Below are 16653 nucleotides of genomic sequence, written 5' to 3' on the forward strand. Positions count from 1 at the left end.
TTTTGGGAGGCATTGCAAGACTGGTGAGGGCCACAGCAGGACAACCGGAGTAGCTTCCACCAGACAATTCACTCAGACACACTAGCAAACTCTTCCTAATTAATAGCATGTCTCGAGCATCCCACTGCCTGGGTGTTTATACTATGCTGTCCAGAATGGTGTCAGCACCTTGGGATACTTGGGTTTCTCTGAGCAGAACAAAGACACTAGAGAGCGCCGTGTATTTGCAGATTTAGAGTTGGGAAGTGCGGTCTGATGTTGTGAGCGCTCCCTGAGGAGACAACAGGGGGGATAAGTGATTGCAGGACCCAGCCTGGTTTCCATGTCACTCTCCACGTGGACTCTGCCATCCTCTTCCTTTTGGGGAGGAGTGAGAAGGTCACGCTGATTCCAGCAGTGCTGGAAAATAACTGTTCTTGCATTTTCACTGTGTGCTGTCCTATATCTTTTCCCATTACCTGAGGTCCCCAAGCTGCTCTCTGTCCTAAATTGTCAGGGAAGCAGTTTGTATGGCATGGCATCACGTTGCTGATCATGCAGTGGTGCTGTCTAAACTTCCATTAGGGTAAGTTGTTTTTTTTTTTTCTTCTTCTTTTTTTTTTTTTTCCCCAGTGGAATTTTTCCTATAGACAAAATGAGGCTTTACCAAAACCTGATTTATCTTTTGGAAGATACCTTGCTTCATGTATTCAGAAGTAGTTTTTAAACAAAAACTTCCACATTTTTTTCTTTTCAGCAGAATGATATATAGATATTTCAGAATTTAAGTTTGCCATGTTTCTCCTCCTCTTCTTATGTTAGTAAGTGTAAAACGCTACATGAAGACATGTAGTTGCTTTTCCTACTTCATCTCTTTTTATTGCTTTGTGAATGTTTTCATTATCTTGCCATTTCTGAAAACATTCCACATTGGAAAAGCTCCAAAATAGCAAAAGGCAAAGACAAGGGTAGAAAAGGAAAAAAGGTGACAGTGAAAAGATGTTCAGGAGGGACCATTTTTATTGCAGTTTCCAGCAGGAAGAAAAGAGAAGAGGGAATACACTTTTTTAGTTCATCAGAAGTCCTAAGGGTGTAGATGTTTAGAAGCTCAATTAAAAAGAGCAATCATATTTGTGTGTGTCTGAAAGGATGTATTTTTTCCTGTCCTGTTTTGACCTTCCTTGATTCTCCTTGGCATTACTGCTGGTCCCCTCTGCCCCTTAGGCTGCGTGGGAGGCAGCTGGAAACCGCAGATAAGAAGGATCCGTGTGGTGGAGCAGCCTGGGAGCAGTGACCACAGGCTGGGAGGCTGGAGTTGTCATGCTCTGGGAAAACTGCAGTCATTAGGTGCTGCTCAGAGGAGCTCCTGCCCAGAGAGAAGCCACAAATGGGGAGCCTGTGTACTTCGAGAGCTGGTCCTGTGCTTTCCATGCAAGGGAAGTGTGAGCTATCAAGCACAGATCCGGATGGTACTTACATGGAAGACGATGAGCCTGGTAACAGGTGGAAGATTACTGACTGCAGAAATTGCTTTCCAGGAAGAGTCTGTAGAGATTTTATCTTTTTTGTTTGGAAAATGCTGAGTCTCTGCAAATCACTGAGCACAGTGAAAAAGACAACTCTGTGAACAACGCTCTTGAAATGAAGAAAAATTAATCTTAATTTAGAAAAATAGGCAAATTGCTCAAACCCCAGCAAGGTCATGGAGGTAGAGTTTGGTAGAGGTGGTGGCAATAAATTTGAAGATTTCTTCCCATTTCCTAGTGCACTGGCTGAGACACTGATAGGAAGCATGACATGCCTCTCTGAAGGCTCAATATCCTGTTAAATACTCTGAGTTAACTGTGCAATACCAGCAAATGTTATTAATTAAACAGAAATGTAGATTTAACACCTGGTACCTTGTGAACAATTTATTGGAAGCCCCTCTGCGCTTGATATCTGGCAGATAAATATGCAGATAGGATTCATGTTAGACTGATTGCTTACACTCTGCATTTCCTTCATCTTTAAAAGCTCTGCCAAATGTTGACCAGTTTTGATCGAATTTGGGCAAGGAGTAGAGGTCTGAGGAATACTTTTTCCTGGAAATCTGTGTCAGAAGAAAAGAGACCTGTGAGAGTGTGGTCCTCATGGAAGGACAGCCCTGGGACCCTACAGCTTCTATCTCTGTTATCCAAGGAGTCGTAGTAGGAATAAAGATAGTAGGAGGGAGCTGGAAGTTTTTGTGATGGGAGTATTGCTGAGCCGCAAGTATCCTACAGGTATGATGGCTGGAGGGGGCGAAGCACATAGGATACAAACCTACAGAAAACTATTCCTCAGAGTTCTGCTGCTCAGAGAACATTGTGGTTGCTGGGAAGGCTGGATTACAGCTGGATTTCTCCATCACACTGGTTGGCATGTGTTGTGTTACAAGCGGGCAGGGGCCTTTTGCCTACAGTACGCTGAGGAGAGCAGTGTATTAATAGGTTCCTTACTCAGGATGGCTTTACTCCAAGCCTCTGGGTAATTTATATCTCAGGTAGGCATGCTGTTGTTTAACAAGGATAAACACTGAGAAATGAGAGCCTGATGTGGGACCATATGCTCTATAAGCAGCAGCAGGGTTTGTGAAGGGTAGTTCAATATTCTTCGTGCTGCAGGAACAAGCATAAGCAGATTTTTTTAAATTGGATTTTGAGACAAAGCACAGCTGGTACAAAGCTACAGCAGGAATTCAAATACTGCTATTTATTAATGCAGTAAGTGATTATTTACAAGTCATGGTTTTTTTTGTTTACTCTTTAGTACTCTGACAGCCATAGACCTTTGCAAAAATCAACTGCTTGTTCTTGCAAAGCTACTAGAATGACAGTATTTTACCTACAGCCTCTGGGAGGCACTTGACAAGGCAGGAGAACTTGGATTACCTCTCGAAGGTTGTGGCAAAGAATGGGTGGGAAGCAAGAGACAAAGCATGTGTAAATGTCCTTCTGGTTAGCACAAAAACAGCAAGTTGGAAAGAAGTCATGCACAACTTGACTATTTCTCTTCTCTCTGCTTAGAGAACTAGAAAAAGTGTGTTTGACAAATGAGTTATTTTATCAGCCCTTCAGCAAAAGAAAACCTTTTTGAGCATGAAAAGCGCCATCTTTTTCCAGTTACTTTGTTGTTCTCAGTGTTTTGGGAAAGATAGTCATTCAGAGATTTATTTTTTTTTCAAGCTTGGTATTGTTTTCTTTTTAAACAGGAAAAGAGCTAGCATATATAGCATGTAGAGACATTAACTGGTTGCCTCTTCCCTGCTTAAGACTGTACGTGGAAAATGAAAACCCAGCAACCATTCTTAGTGCATATGGGCTTCATAGGCTCCATAGTATTTGGCACAAGGCAGCGTGCAAGATGAAAGTGTGTCTCTTGACAGCCAGCTTCTACTGGCAGCCTTTACTCCAGGCAACAAATTAATCCACTCAACTGTGTTCTGCATAATTGTTGATACTGTCTTAATTGGTACCATACGTTTCTCTGTGTCGACATGTCTGTCATGTTAATGTCTGGGGACTATTGTTTCCTGCCAACTCGGGAACAGCATAGCCTGCTCTATCCTAACTAAGCCCCTACCTAAAGAGCCTCAGTAAGAAGTTTGACATTATGGCAAAGAGAAAATCTAGAGCCATGTTGAGGCATGATTCAAAATTCACGCAGAGGAGACTCCTGATTTCAGTAGCACTTGGAGATGAGCCAGCTCATCCAGGGTTCCCTGAAGACAATCCAGTTCAGATCAAGTCAAGTCCAAAGGCAAAAGAGCTCATTTGCCTGTTCCCAGGAAACATGCAGTGTGGGCTGGCAAGCATTTTCTAAGTGTGTCGCAGATAAGCTACAGGGCAAGACAGCTGCAGAGCTAATTGACCCCAGTACACTGGTGGCTTTGTGGATCGGGATTAGCATTTTGAATTTGACTCATTAATGAAGTGGCAGCCAAGGCAAGTGCAGGCTGCCCTCCTTCCCTCTTCTCCATATGCTATGGTAGAGAAGATCCTGGGGAGGTAGAGAGCTGGGTACAGCCCAGGTGGAGAGGACTGTGCGTGAGCATTGACAGCAGTGGCTCCCAAGAGGAAAAGGCCATCTTGTTTCTCCTGCTGCCTCATCTCTTAGATGAGAATAAATACCATTGTTTTGTTTCACCAAGGACAGTTATTAAAGTCTGTGAGCAGTCATGATCTATAGACGTAGGCATCTCACTGAGTACTGTATAGAAAATGAATAGTTCTGTGTTCAGATAAATGCTGGAACCATACACAGTAGACAATACATGGGCCAACAAGCTAAGTGGTGTGGATCAAATGTTGAATAATTTTTTATTCATTTGGTGCCCCCTCTGCTAAACGCTGAATTATCTGGCGTGGAAAAAAATGTCATGTGACTGTGAAATATAAGGCTCTAGCATAAGGTAATGGGCAGGGAGAGCACATGAGTTTGTATAGGCAACCTCACTTTCAGCACCTCCAGATGCTGGGTTACTAGAATTAGTTCTGCAATGAGTTTTTTTCACTGTACTGTAGACTTTGAACACACACACACACACACACACACAGTCTCATTTCTTCTTGTTCTGCCCACGCAGTTAATTTGATATGAACTGCACTAATATATATTGTTTTATGTGCCATCATCTCTTGTTCAATCTGTTGGCTAGTTTTTAGACAAAAATGTTTACCTAGAGATGAAAGAAAGAACACTTCTCCCTGACACTTGTGAGAATATGTAGGCTACTGCTAGGCTTAAAAAGCTCATTTAAGAGAGCAACAGAACAAATGGAAACATGTTTTGTGGAGGTTTTAAACTCATGTTGGCACTTGGATTTAGAGAAAGGAACATCAGGAGGGGAATAATGAAGAACTTTTGCATGGTCTTTTTCAAGCATAACTAGAAAATAGGAGAGATGCTCCAAAAGTAATGCTTCCTATTCTATTTTGTTGGCCCAGGACGTCAGAGGTGGATGTTGATGGTACGGCAGTACTGACTGAACCTTCCCACCAATCCCATTATCCGTGTTGTTGCTGTGGGACAGATGGCAGGAGAGGGGCAGTCTAACAGAGTGGCACCTGACACGGAAATGTGTCTGAAGCAAAGAGGTGTCATTTAATTCCATCATGTGCAAACAACGGCACCCACTGGCGTTTGTCAGTGCTGGCTAAACATTTATGGAGACCAAATAGTGAATGTGAGCACAGTGAGGAGAGGGTGGTGCATTTCAGCAGTGGTGACAGTGACATGAAAGACAAGACATATTCCACATGGCCGTGCAGATTTGTATAAGCATGGCAAGCAGGCTCCTGTTCATCGCTGGTGCAAATGCATTGCTAATGGTGATGACTGCATTGAAAAATAGTGCTTTGTAGCTGAGAATTTGCTCTATCAAATAGTGTTACTGTGTTCTTTTTATCTGCTGTAGTTTCCATGGAAATAAATTGGAGGCATTACTTTTGGAGTAACCTACGTATGCCAGCTGAACTATCGTGTTTTATTTCTGAGCGCTGGTGTCCTCAGAAACCTGCTTTTTGCATGTGCAGTGCAGTGGCAATGTTGACAATCATACTGCTAAAAACAAATGTCATTCTTTAAAAAGCTGCGGGCTGCCTCACCCTTTGTGGTTTCCAGAAACTGGTAAAAAAAAAAAGCTGCTTCAGCAAATTGACACAAGAGGCAGATAACTTGGCTGAACTGAAGGAAAACTTTAATGCAAAAAAATTCAAAATGGGACCTCCAAGCTGTTTCTAGCAGCTCCATACACTGTTAGTGTGCCAAAGCACATTTGCAGTGCTGAGAGTGTCCTGCCTGATACAGCTCTAAACAACCAGGCAGCCCCACAGTTTCCACTTTGAATCCTTTCTGGCCTTGAAGCTGAAGGGGTTCAGATAACGGCTGGATGTTGCTTAAGTGCATGAAGGAGCCTTCCGTAAGCTCAGGCACTGCAGATAGGTGCAGATGAGGAATGTGGTGTTTCTGGACAGTGGGGAGAGATGTAGGCTCCTTGCACAGCAGGATCAGAATCACTGAGCTCTTCTAATGAGGAACAACCCAAGTGGAGGTTTGAGACCTCACACAAAGCGAGTTGGACTGGATGATCTTAGTGATATTTTCCAAGCTTAATGATTCTATGATTCTGTGGACTCAGTATCTTTCAATGTCTTTGAGTTTATGCCAGCACAGACAAGATGCTTCAAAAGGAAATAAAACCTATCCAGTCATGATTATTTTATGAACTGCCCCCCTCTTCATAAAGTGATGTCTGGGGAGCTTTTCAGATTTCTGCACTTGTCTTGTGTTCTTCAACCTGTGAAGAAATCATCCCAGCTAGGCTTTCCAGTGGGCTTCGAAACATTTATCGACACTTTACGCTGTAGCAACAACTCTGTAAAGAATCATCGAAGATGTATTTTGCCAGCATTTGGAGATAACATTGTCTTATAATAAAAGGGTATAAAATCAAATCATAGCCGTATCCCATTTCGTAATGAACTTCACCATGAGGGAGAGTTGAACTCTCCATCTGCTGATCAGATATTCAGGACAGTGCTGCCTCATTCCCCTGCTGCTTTAGTGGCATGTGGTAGCAGTTTTGTAGGACAGGAAGTTTATATTATCTTTTCCAATTGAAACTTTATTAAAGTCTAAAAAGAAATTGGAATTTGGATAGGATACTGAATCTAATGTTACTTGAGCATTTTGAAAGATCATTTAAGGACCTCAAGGGATGACAAACTAGGCTGCCTGATTCCTCTAAACTATATGTTGATTTTCATGAAAATTCCCTTTACAAATACATTCCTGTTAAAAAGTGATGACTTCTTTTCCCACCTACTATCCAGTTTGAGCAAAATGCCACTGTGTTCTCCATTCCTCCTATATTTCCAGTAGTACTTCTGCAGTTTTCTGGGGAAGAAAAGGTCACAAACAGAACTGGCTCAAACACTGTAATGGCTTTTGTTTGTGTCTGGTTTTGACTTTGTCTAAGCCACCAACACTGCTTATCTCCAGAGGATGTCTCTTGTGGAAATGGACATGCTCTTCTGAGGCCAAGGGAGGAGCGGTGCCTTGCCTTATAGCTGCCTGTAAGCTGTACTGCTGGGTGCCTGCCTGCTTCTACCTTGTCCCTGCATTCTGACAGTCTATGGTTGCTCAGTTTTTGAGGGTAACAGTTTCAGTCCAAGCCAGAACCACTGTAAATCACATACTAAAAATGTTTTACAAGCCTGTGTGCCAAATGGGAAACATGCACACAGGGTGCATTGTTCGCACATGGCTGTAACTGCAGCCAGAAATAGCGGGAGAAGGGGAATGGGGCCGTGTAAAACTCAATGGAAACACTCTGCAGTCACGCAGTTACAAGACCACAGACCCCTTCACAGCTTGCTGGCTCCTTGCATCTGCGTTTGGCTCCCAGGTCCAAGCAAAGATGCCCCCAAAGCATCCCGGAGCCAGACAAATTCAAATCCCTGGTCACCGGATAGAGGCTGCAGGTAGTGACAGTGGGAGAAGGGTCAGCTTTGCCTGGTGCCTCAGGGCAGAGAAGGGTCCAGGCAGCAGGGAGTCTTGGGGATAAGATGGGTTTGAAGGATAGGGCATTTGAGCAGGAAGCAACAAATTGGCATGAGCCCCAGAATCAAGGGGAAAGCATCCTCAGTTAAGCAGACACGGGACTTAAGGAGGTTGTGCTTTTGGCCTGGTCCAGCTAAACCTTTTCTACTTGTTTTTTTCAGGTGTGCAGACAAGGCCAGGGACTTGTTAAATGGGAAGCAGTAACATTATGTTTAACATAATTACAGCATTTATATTTGAAGAAACAACTTGAAATAATTTTAGCTCTAACAATGACTCTGATATTTTAGACAGGCTTTTATCCATGCTCATGAGTCTTTCTTTTTTACCCCCAGGTTAAACTTGAACTTCATAATCACTGATGATGTGAAAAGATACAATTAAATAAATGTATTTGAAAAAAATTGTGTTAGGATGCTGCCAAGCATTGCGCAGGGCTCACCTCTCCTAACTCTTCCCTGGTGTTGCAGCCAGGCTCTCTTCCAAAAGTTTTTACACCTTGCATAGTTTTCTTGGCCTCGCTCAGAGCTCTACCCCAGTGAACAGCCATGGGAGATCCCACGATCTGCCTAGCTGGGATAGTAACATCTGAAATGACAAGGCGGTATGAAGTAAGTGAAACGTGATGAGTTTCAGACCTGGTTTGAACTCTGTGTTGAAAGACAGAGCAGGGCAAGGGAGATCTAGGCTGCCTTTGTATTTGGTAATGTTGGCTGCCTGTGCTCTTGCTGCTGCCATGAGTTGTTGTGTGCTGCAGAAGAGCTTCACATTCTGCAACCCATCCTTTACAGCTCCTGTGCCTTGGCCTCTTATTTTGGTCTATTTTGACTTTTGGATTTGGAAATCTAGAAGCCAAAGCCAGTCTTTAAAATAACCTTTACCCTATTCCACCCAAGGTTTTATAAGGGCCGCTTGGTTGGAAGTTCAGTCAGCTGGTACGGCAGATGTGGTATCTTCAGCAGCCAGTCAGTGTGGATGTACTGCAGAGAGCAGGCAAGAAAAGAAATGAACAAAAGTATACTTTTGAGATAACCAATCCTGCCCTTAAGGGGAGAGAAGGAGTGCCTAGAGGCTGGTAAGAGTCTTTGCATCTACCTCATCCAGTCCCTGCTGAGCACGGATCCAACTGCAATGAGCTGCTCAGAGTCACGTCTGATTGAAGTTTGCGTATCTCCAAGAACAGGAAGCCTGCTACCGTCCTGCACTCCTAGTGGTGAAAACACTTCTAATGGATGGCAGATCTTCCTGCTTTCCATCTTGTGCACCTTGCCTTTTGTCTTCCTCCTGGGCATCCTGAAGAGGAGCCTGTCTCCATCTCTACCGTAACCCTCCAGCAGTACGGAAGGAACAGGGCACTTGGCTGGTTTCTCAAATGCAAGATGAGAGGAGTGAATAGCTCTGTAAAACAGCCTGTGTTCTGTGCATGAAGAGAGTGAGGCTATGCTGATGGTGACAGTACTTTGCGTTGGAGAGTTCATTATTAATTGTGTTATCTAGACTTGAATGCTCTCTTTGTCGTGTACTAAACAACCGTTGTTTAACAATGCAAAGCACTCCATCTCTGAGTTAAAGAATATATCTGGGTTCTGTCTTTCATTAAATTTGTTCCGCTGTGTGTGCACAGCATTCCTTTCCACTTAGCCAGCCATCCTCGCAGGCTTTTAAGCCAGCAAGGCCATAAAAATATTTACATTTTTCTATAGTACTTGGTCTTTACATAGTCAAACAAATATGGCACTCAGTAAGAAGTGGTGGGACTTGGATTCAGCAGGAGCGTGTCATATGGGGCTGCAGAAGGCTGCCTTGGCTGCTCCCATCTCTGCAGTGAGAGAATCATTCCCTTCGGAGCGAGGCTTCTTCACAGTTGCCCCAGAAAAAAGCTTTGGAGGGAAAGTTCTTTTTTAAAATCTAATTTAAAGACAGATGTGGTTCTCGTTCATGACAGGTCTGACACTGTTAAAGCGTCGTATAACACAAGAAGGCTGTGAAACGTGGCCTCAGAATTGCTTCAGGCTGTCAGGATAGCATGAGAATCATCTCTCCTGAGTCAGTCTTGATCCTTCACCCATTCCCCTGCATGCTGCTTATGTCACCTCTGATTGATGGTGAAGAATCCGGCCTCTGGGGCTTATCATGCTGAGCAAAGGTTTTTACTTCTGTGGACATGTCTGTTGTTCTCTGTTTTTTGTACCCAGGTTTTGGAGCAATCGTGGCAGCGAGGTAAAAAGTGAGCTGGGTTCGAGGAACCAGGCTGCAGCACAGATGCAATGAGGGGAGAGTGCTCCAGTCCTGCAGCACTGCCAGTGCTCACTGGCAGAGGAATTTGCTGGATCCAGATGTCCCAGTTCCACTGAAGTTCAGTGGATGTCCTGGATACAGGCAGTCTGTCACATACACCATGCTGTTGCAAGTGAGTCTTAAGTAGCTGCAGGGATTTTTCAGCATGCCTGGGCACCTTGCTCCTGCTAATGTCAGTGTTAGGTAGTAGCCTTGGCATGTCTGAAAATCTCACTAGACATTTACTGCAACTCTACTCACTGCAAGCTCTCAATCAGTCTCCTTTTCCTTTTGGCTGTACTGGGAACAGAGTGAACAGAAATGAAGGAATCTTGCCCCAAAACTGCTCAACCTAGTTATCTTGAAAGGCAGAAAATCCTTTCCAGATATGAAGAAAAGCAGCTTATCTCTCTTCCTCTATTGCAAGGCAAAGCCTTTAACTGAATTTATATGTGTATTTTTACAACTATGTATATATATATAAAGGTATACTTAAATAGCAGCCTACTTGTGTATATAATTTTGTGTAAGCAGTACACATTATGCTGCCCGAGGTTTCCACTCTAAGTCAAGAACCAGTTTCTATAAAAGTCATAACATATTCCTCAGTTCTACAGGATAGATATATGAATACAATTTTATCTACCTTTACATAAGTATGAGACCTATGAGACCACAGACCTATGTACTCATCACTCTCATTGTAATTCTTAAATATATCATGTGCATGATCTGTCTAAGATAGTTCGTAAGTAGAAATATAGATAGGTTTTGTACCTTGGCAAAGTGTTGGCAGGCTTTACAAAAGTACTTCTTTCTCTTTTGTTCTGCCACAGACACATGGCACAACTTCCCAAGATGTCCCTTGAGGAGCACAGGGAGCACTCCTGGGCGGTTCGTGCAGCAGGAGGCACACCTTGAAGCCATCCTGCTGAAGCCAGCACTGATGTTAAACGACTCTGTGCCAATCACACTGCTGCAGCAAATGCCAAATGAATTTGATGTTGAACACTTACATTCTTACCTTTCTCAATAACTCTGTTAATATTACATTAATTATTCCTGAATTACAATGCTGTTGAATGTTGATAAAGCTGAATTCTTTCTTGAAATGCTGATCCTGACAGTCCTGTGGCAGGCACTAAAATGTGCTTTCCAGGTCTTAAGGGAAAAGAGGAATATATTACTACTTCTGATGAGAGGACTTCAGAAGAAACATATTCTAGTCACATCTTGTGGAGCACTCGCCTGAATCCCTCTTGCTTTCAGTAGCAGATGCCTTTGCATAAGACATAAAAGGAATATACTCATCACTTTTTTAGTTAAAATTTTATAGTGATTGCTGATGTAGAATCAGCTCAGCGTGTATGAACTGTTCCCACAACAGCAGTGCTGTGTGCATACGGAGCTGATCCTTGCCTCATGAGAGCTGATGCACCAGAGCAAAGCTGGCAGGATGAACACGGAGAGATCACTTCTTACTGGTATCACCTTCTCTGCAGTTTTGGATCTGAGCTCTCTGACAACTCTTTTAGGACTCATTTCTGCACACCTACTGTTCACCTAAGACATCCCTTGTGTAATACTGCAATTTTCATGCTAAACTGCATGACAGAGTGAGACTACCAGATCTGGGAAATTACAGTACTTAATTTCCAGATGACTGTAGTAAAATCTTGGAAGAAAAGGGGTTTGGAATAAAATTACCAGAACACCCACATAGCTTGGGAAGTCCCAGCCATATGTAATTGAAACAATCTCTGTGGTGACCTCAAGTGCTGAGACAGAAGTACCTGCACAGGCCAGTGCTCTGATGAACACTCATCAAAGGCTGTGTTAATGCAGTGTCCCATCAGCTGCATTCAGCTAAGGTGGTTCAAAGCTCCCAGTCCAGGCTCCTTATAGGTGCTGTGGGAGAAATAAGCAGCTGTGACATCTCCACACCTCCCCAAAGTCTGGATAACTGGTGTGGCAGGGGAAGTGACCAGAGGGGGAGGAGAAATGCTCATAAAATTGGCTTCTGTGGTGGCTGCATGAGTTGTTTTTTTCTTTAACCTTCCACCCTCTTGCACAAGCACCCAGTGTGGCTTTCACTGTAGGAAAAATGTTCCATCTCTCAGGGGGTGTTTGTGGTTTCTGTTTATTTGTTTATTAGAAAAGAAAGCATCTGGTATATGTGTACAAATATTAATGAATCGTTTAAAATATTCTCAGTGCTGCACTAGTGAGACTTCCAGCTATGAGAAGGAAACGTGATGGAAGGGAGCAGGCAGACCCCAAAGGACTGCTTTCCAAGCATAGGATGGGGTGAGAAATCTTTTTTTTGACTTCCTGCCTCTTCTCTCCCTCACCACCACTCCCAGGAGCATTTCCAGCTCTCCAAAACTCCCTTGGTGAGGACTTGGAGTTTAAATAAGTCTCCTTGTGCCTTCTGTAGAGAGCCTGACTCTGGCCAGTGGGTCTCTCTGAGAAAAGCAGTTTATTCCCAGAGCTGTTTGGGACCACAGATAGATGTGCTGCAGGGGAGAGAGAAGTGTGTGTCACTGTAGCTCTGTCCTTTTGCTGGGACAGCCAGTATCTGGAACCAGGAAAATCAATTAAAATTCTCAAGTATTCAAGAAGTAAGGCTCTAAGAAGAGTCAACTGCTTTCTCAAGTGTTATAAGGAGCACAGCAGGCTGAAAAGCTCTGACCAGAGGAATGCTTGAAGGCCTGTGAACATGAGGATCCCTCAGAGGGCTGGGATTATAGGAACCTCTAGAGCTTCTTAACAGGAGGCAATATCCTGGTATAAATTGAAAATTTAAATCCCCAGCAGTGTAGCACTTGAGGAATTCTAGATTGGGTGTAAGCACTATTTTCCTGCTTTATATTTGTCTCTGGGAAGAAGTTATAAACTAAACCTCTCAATAGAAAGAGATATTCGTGTATCTGGTTACACTTTTAACCTGAGTTGTGTTGGAGGTAGTGTAACTATTTTCTGTTGGATGTTCCTCTCCAAATGAGCCTGCTCAAAGAGTGTTAGAACAAAAATTTTGCACCGTATACAAGATGTTTGATTTTGCTCACTGCTTGATTTTGTCTATTCCTGCTTCTCAGGCCTTTACTAGAATCAACTCCAGCACCTGGGATCCTTTTAAGAAGAAGCAAGAGCACTGTGTGTGATCCAAGCATTCAGAATCCACGACACAAATCCTCAGATGTGGTGAAACCGCCTTTGTTATCACCAGAGTCTATAGGTAATAACTTTTGCTGGGGCCTTTTGGTGCCTACATTTTCATACTTTGGATACTTGGTCTTCTCTGAACTTTCTTCAGCCATTATAAGGGCTAGGATCTCAAAGTGCACTGAAGTAAGAGTGTAACACACAGCTGCTGGTACTGGCACTCCCAAAAAACGCCTACCATTTTCCATATCTTTGCCACAGAAACCTAGATAAAAGCCAAGCCCAGTCTGGCACTAGGAGCAACAGAATTTGCCTCACCAAAAACATCTGGATGTGCTTGATGGCAGTGGTGAGATAAAGAGAGCAGGGAACACTCTGAAATACATGCATTCCAACCTGTGGCTAAAACCCATTGCTCAAATGCTGAGAGGAGCTTAGAGATGCATGTTTTGAATCTTTCCTGTTTAGTTATTTGTTAGGAGATACTAAATCAATTATCTCCCTATCTTGGAAAGATTTTTTATTATTAAAAGCTACAAATAAGAAACAAACTGGGTCCAGATTCCGAGAGACAACAATGGACCTATTACAGCACAATTTATGAGGAGGTTGTTTTGCATGCTTTCTCCAAACACCGTGTAGAAGCAGATGTGTGCAGTTTCATGGGTTAGGGGGAGGAGAAGGGCTGCTTTCCCAGTGATTGCACATCCTGCTACAGCAAAAACAGTAGCATTTAGCCTCTGCAGGAAGGTCCTAAAAACACCTAAATCCTAAGGTATATTGTGATCTCATTCCCTCTACAAAATAACCAAGTATAGAGCTAAGCCAGGAGGTAGGAGAGTTCCACTGTGCATAGATGGCAATTCCACCTTACATAAGAGTCCCAATTCCTCCTGCTTCTCCCGGGGCTGGACGCCTCCAAACTTACCCATACCTCAAATGGGAGCTGCATCTGCTGAAATGTCCCCACTCACCCAGAGAGATGCTCTCTCTGTTGTTCCCTCTATGAACTCATTCATCTTCCCAATTGCTTTTTGTAGACAGCTGCTGAATCATGCACAGAAATGTTCATGGGAGGGAGAGAAGAGAATTACTTCCTCAGGCAGTGCTAGCAGCAAAGGGCAGTCAAGGCAGGTTTCCCTGGTTGCTTCTGCAGAGAAGGCTCTGGGCATTGCTGGAGGCCTGTCTTAATGGCAGCTGCTTGCATTTGACAAAATATTTTTTTAATTTATTCTCATTTTAGATGCTTTAGACTGAGCTTATTTTCTCTTCCTTTTGGTAAGAGCTGTACTCACATTGTAGGAAACAGCTTCACTACTCTACTTTGGAGGCTCTTTCTGCTGTACCAGCTTACATGTGTGCTTGCAGCCACTACATGCAGACAGACCACTGCATCCCTCCATCTTCGGGCAGTGTCAGTGGACAGCTGGGTCCAGACCCCAGAATACGTATTTCAGTCTGCCAGGGCTCTTCTGAATGATGGAGTAAGAAGACTGCAGCTGCTTCTACTGTGGTGGAGATTAAATATTTCCCAGAGACTGCTCTTGGGTCTATTGATTGTACTTCTAAATGCTGCATGCACAATGTGGCCAGGGGGTTAGACCTGAGCCATAGAAAACTTTCTGTGAAGAAGAGAGGGACACCATCTCACATGGTTAATGAAGGGAGCAGGATGCCTGGAATGGCACAGTGCTGCAGAGAAGTGTCTTGATGATTCTCTTTGTGCTGCTTGTGAAGCTGAAGAAGGACAGATGTCTGGGCAAAAGGTAGCAGATAGCCAGCTGAAGTGGAGTGAAACCACAGGAGCTGGAAATCCGAGGGGAATAGCTTTGCTCCAGCTGATGGAAGGAGTGGGAGAAGGGATGTGTTTTCTTGCAGACAGGAGTGGCTGCTGAAGGGAGTGCAAGTCTGTGTTCCTGCACACATGGTGGTGTGATAATCAATCTTCTGTGATTCTGACAGGTACCTGCAGAGAAGCAGAAACAAAGATCACATGACAGTGATTAATGCATTGCTAGCTGTCAGACTAAGAATATTGGTAGTGGGTAAATAAGCACTAACCCCAGAGAAAGCTGCAGAGGTTACAGTACTGGAGGGTATTGGAGCTCAGCACTTATTTACCACAAACACTTTCTCTTTTCTATTTCTTGTTTGAAACCACTCTGCTTCCACAACAGGAGGAGAAATTGATGCAGGATTTCTGAAATAAAACTATGCCTCCAGCCTAGGTTATACATGAAAAAGTGGTAAATGATGCAGCTGACCCCAGCCTGGTTTGCTCTGGACAAGATCTGGCATTGTTTTAGACACTGTGATACAGCAGAGCATCTGCAAAGGAAGAAAACAACTCTTGCTGTACTGCATCACAGCTTTGGATAGCTTGAAGGTAACTGAAGGCTCCATCACTCTGTGCAGTGTACTGCTGAATGCTTCAGCCTCCAAAGCCAAGAAAGGCTTTGTAGCTGCTGAGTGCCTGGTGTGTCTGCCATAGTAGGCTGTGCTCCCTTTCACTGTCACCATGCCTAGGGCTATCTGTGCCTTGCTCCCTGTGCAGCAACAGGATGTTTGAGGGGCTGCTGGGGAGTTGCGTAGGGCAGGACTTGGGGCAGGTGCTCCCTTAGGCTGCAGTAGCAAAAGGCATTTCTAGGGGATGGCAATGCTCGCTGCTGTGCTTCACACATGCTGGCTCCTGGGCTGAGGACGAGGACAGCACTGGCAGCCCTGGGTAGTGATGCCAGGACCTGGCACACTCAGCTGTGGGATGGAGCCGAGATGGTTGGGCTGGAGTAACTCTGGACATGCTTGGGAGCAGGATAACAGCCTGCGGAGGCTGAGATCCCAACCAGGAGGCAGCAGGCAAGTTGAGGCACCTCCGGGGCCAGGCAGCAGCTGAACAAGAGTTGCAGTTTTCAACTGAGGTGGCCAAATTCTGCCAAAATCTTGTTTAACATGCCTGTTGTATTTGCAGGTTTTCTTTCCTTTGTCAGAGTGGCAGCCTTTAATCTTGGTGGCTTGTGTTCCTTTTGTAAAGTGGAGTTATGAATGTTCAGCCCCATTTAGAAGATCACTGATATATCTGAGTGAATGTTCCTGCAGACAACCACAGTATTCAAGGTACAGCATGGTGTACTCTGCCTGGTTCTCACATCAGTTTCCAAGCTGAATCCATGTACCTAAGGGCTGAGATGTCTGTCGGTGAGGTTGTAGAGTTTGGTGGCTTTTTTCAGGGATGTTTTAATTGTTCAGGAAGTGCTGGGGACTGAGGGTGGCTGTAACACTGTGTCAACCCTGATGGGTATGGCATGACCAGGCTGGGGTGTTCACATATCCCCTCACTTCCAGCATTCAGCACCACACAAGTTTACTGCTCAAGGATGGGCACAGAACCAGTATTTTAGGATTAGTTATAGTTGCACACAGCTGTCATGTACTTGCCAATATTATTCTCAGTGGCTGAATTCAAGTGCTTTAATCCTTTTGGTTAATGGGAAGAAAAGCGGGTGGCACTAGCTGTGGCTGTCTCATGGATCATTGTCTGATCCTGCACTCCTTAATGCCCATGTCAAGGCTCTCTTCTGCCTCTGGCACTTCTCCTCCAGCCCCTGTTCCCCATTTTGTTCCTAACATGTTTTGTTTTGCTGGCTGTGC

At 44.1% G+C, this 16653-nt stretch overlaps 1 long non-coding RNA gene across 4 annotated transcripts in view; it reads left to right on the plus strand.

Annotated features, from left to right (window-relative positions):
- The window catches only part of LOC128080360 (uncharacterized), a 50458-nt gene that overhangs the window by 13858 nt on the left and 19947 nt on the right, over positions 1 to 16653 (plus strand). For 2 of the 4 annotated variants that reach the window (XR_008206620.1, XR_008206623.1), the window contains exons 3-6: positions 9759 to 9973; positions 10677 to 12147; positions 12939 to 13078; positions 15183 to 15391. This is a non-coding gene — a long non-coding RNA (uncharacterized LOC128080360). The remainder of the gene's footprint in view (positions 1 to 9758; positions 9974 to 10676; positions 12148 to 12938; positions 13079 to 15182; positions 15392 to 16653) is intronic. The other 2 variants (XR_008206621.1, XR_008206624.1) reach the window with 2 other exon arrangements.

Source organism: Tympanuchus pallidicinctus, unplaced genomic scaffold (genome assembly GCF_026119805.1).
Source record: "Tympanuchus pallidicinctus isolate F22 unplaced genomic scaffold, pur_lepc_1.0 scaffold1, whole genome shotgun sequence".
Classification (NCBI taxonomy): Eukaryota; Metazoa; Chordata; class Aves; order Galliformes; family Phasianidae; genus Tympanuchus; species Tympanuchus pallidicinctus.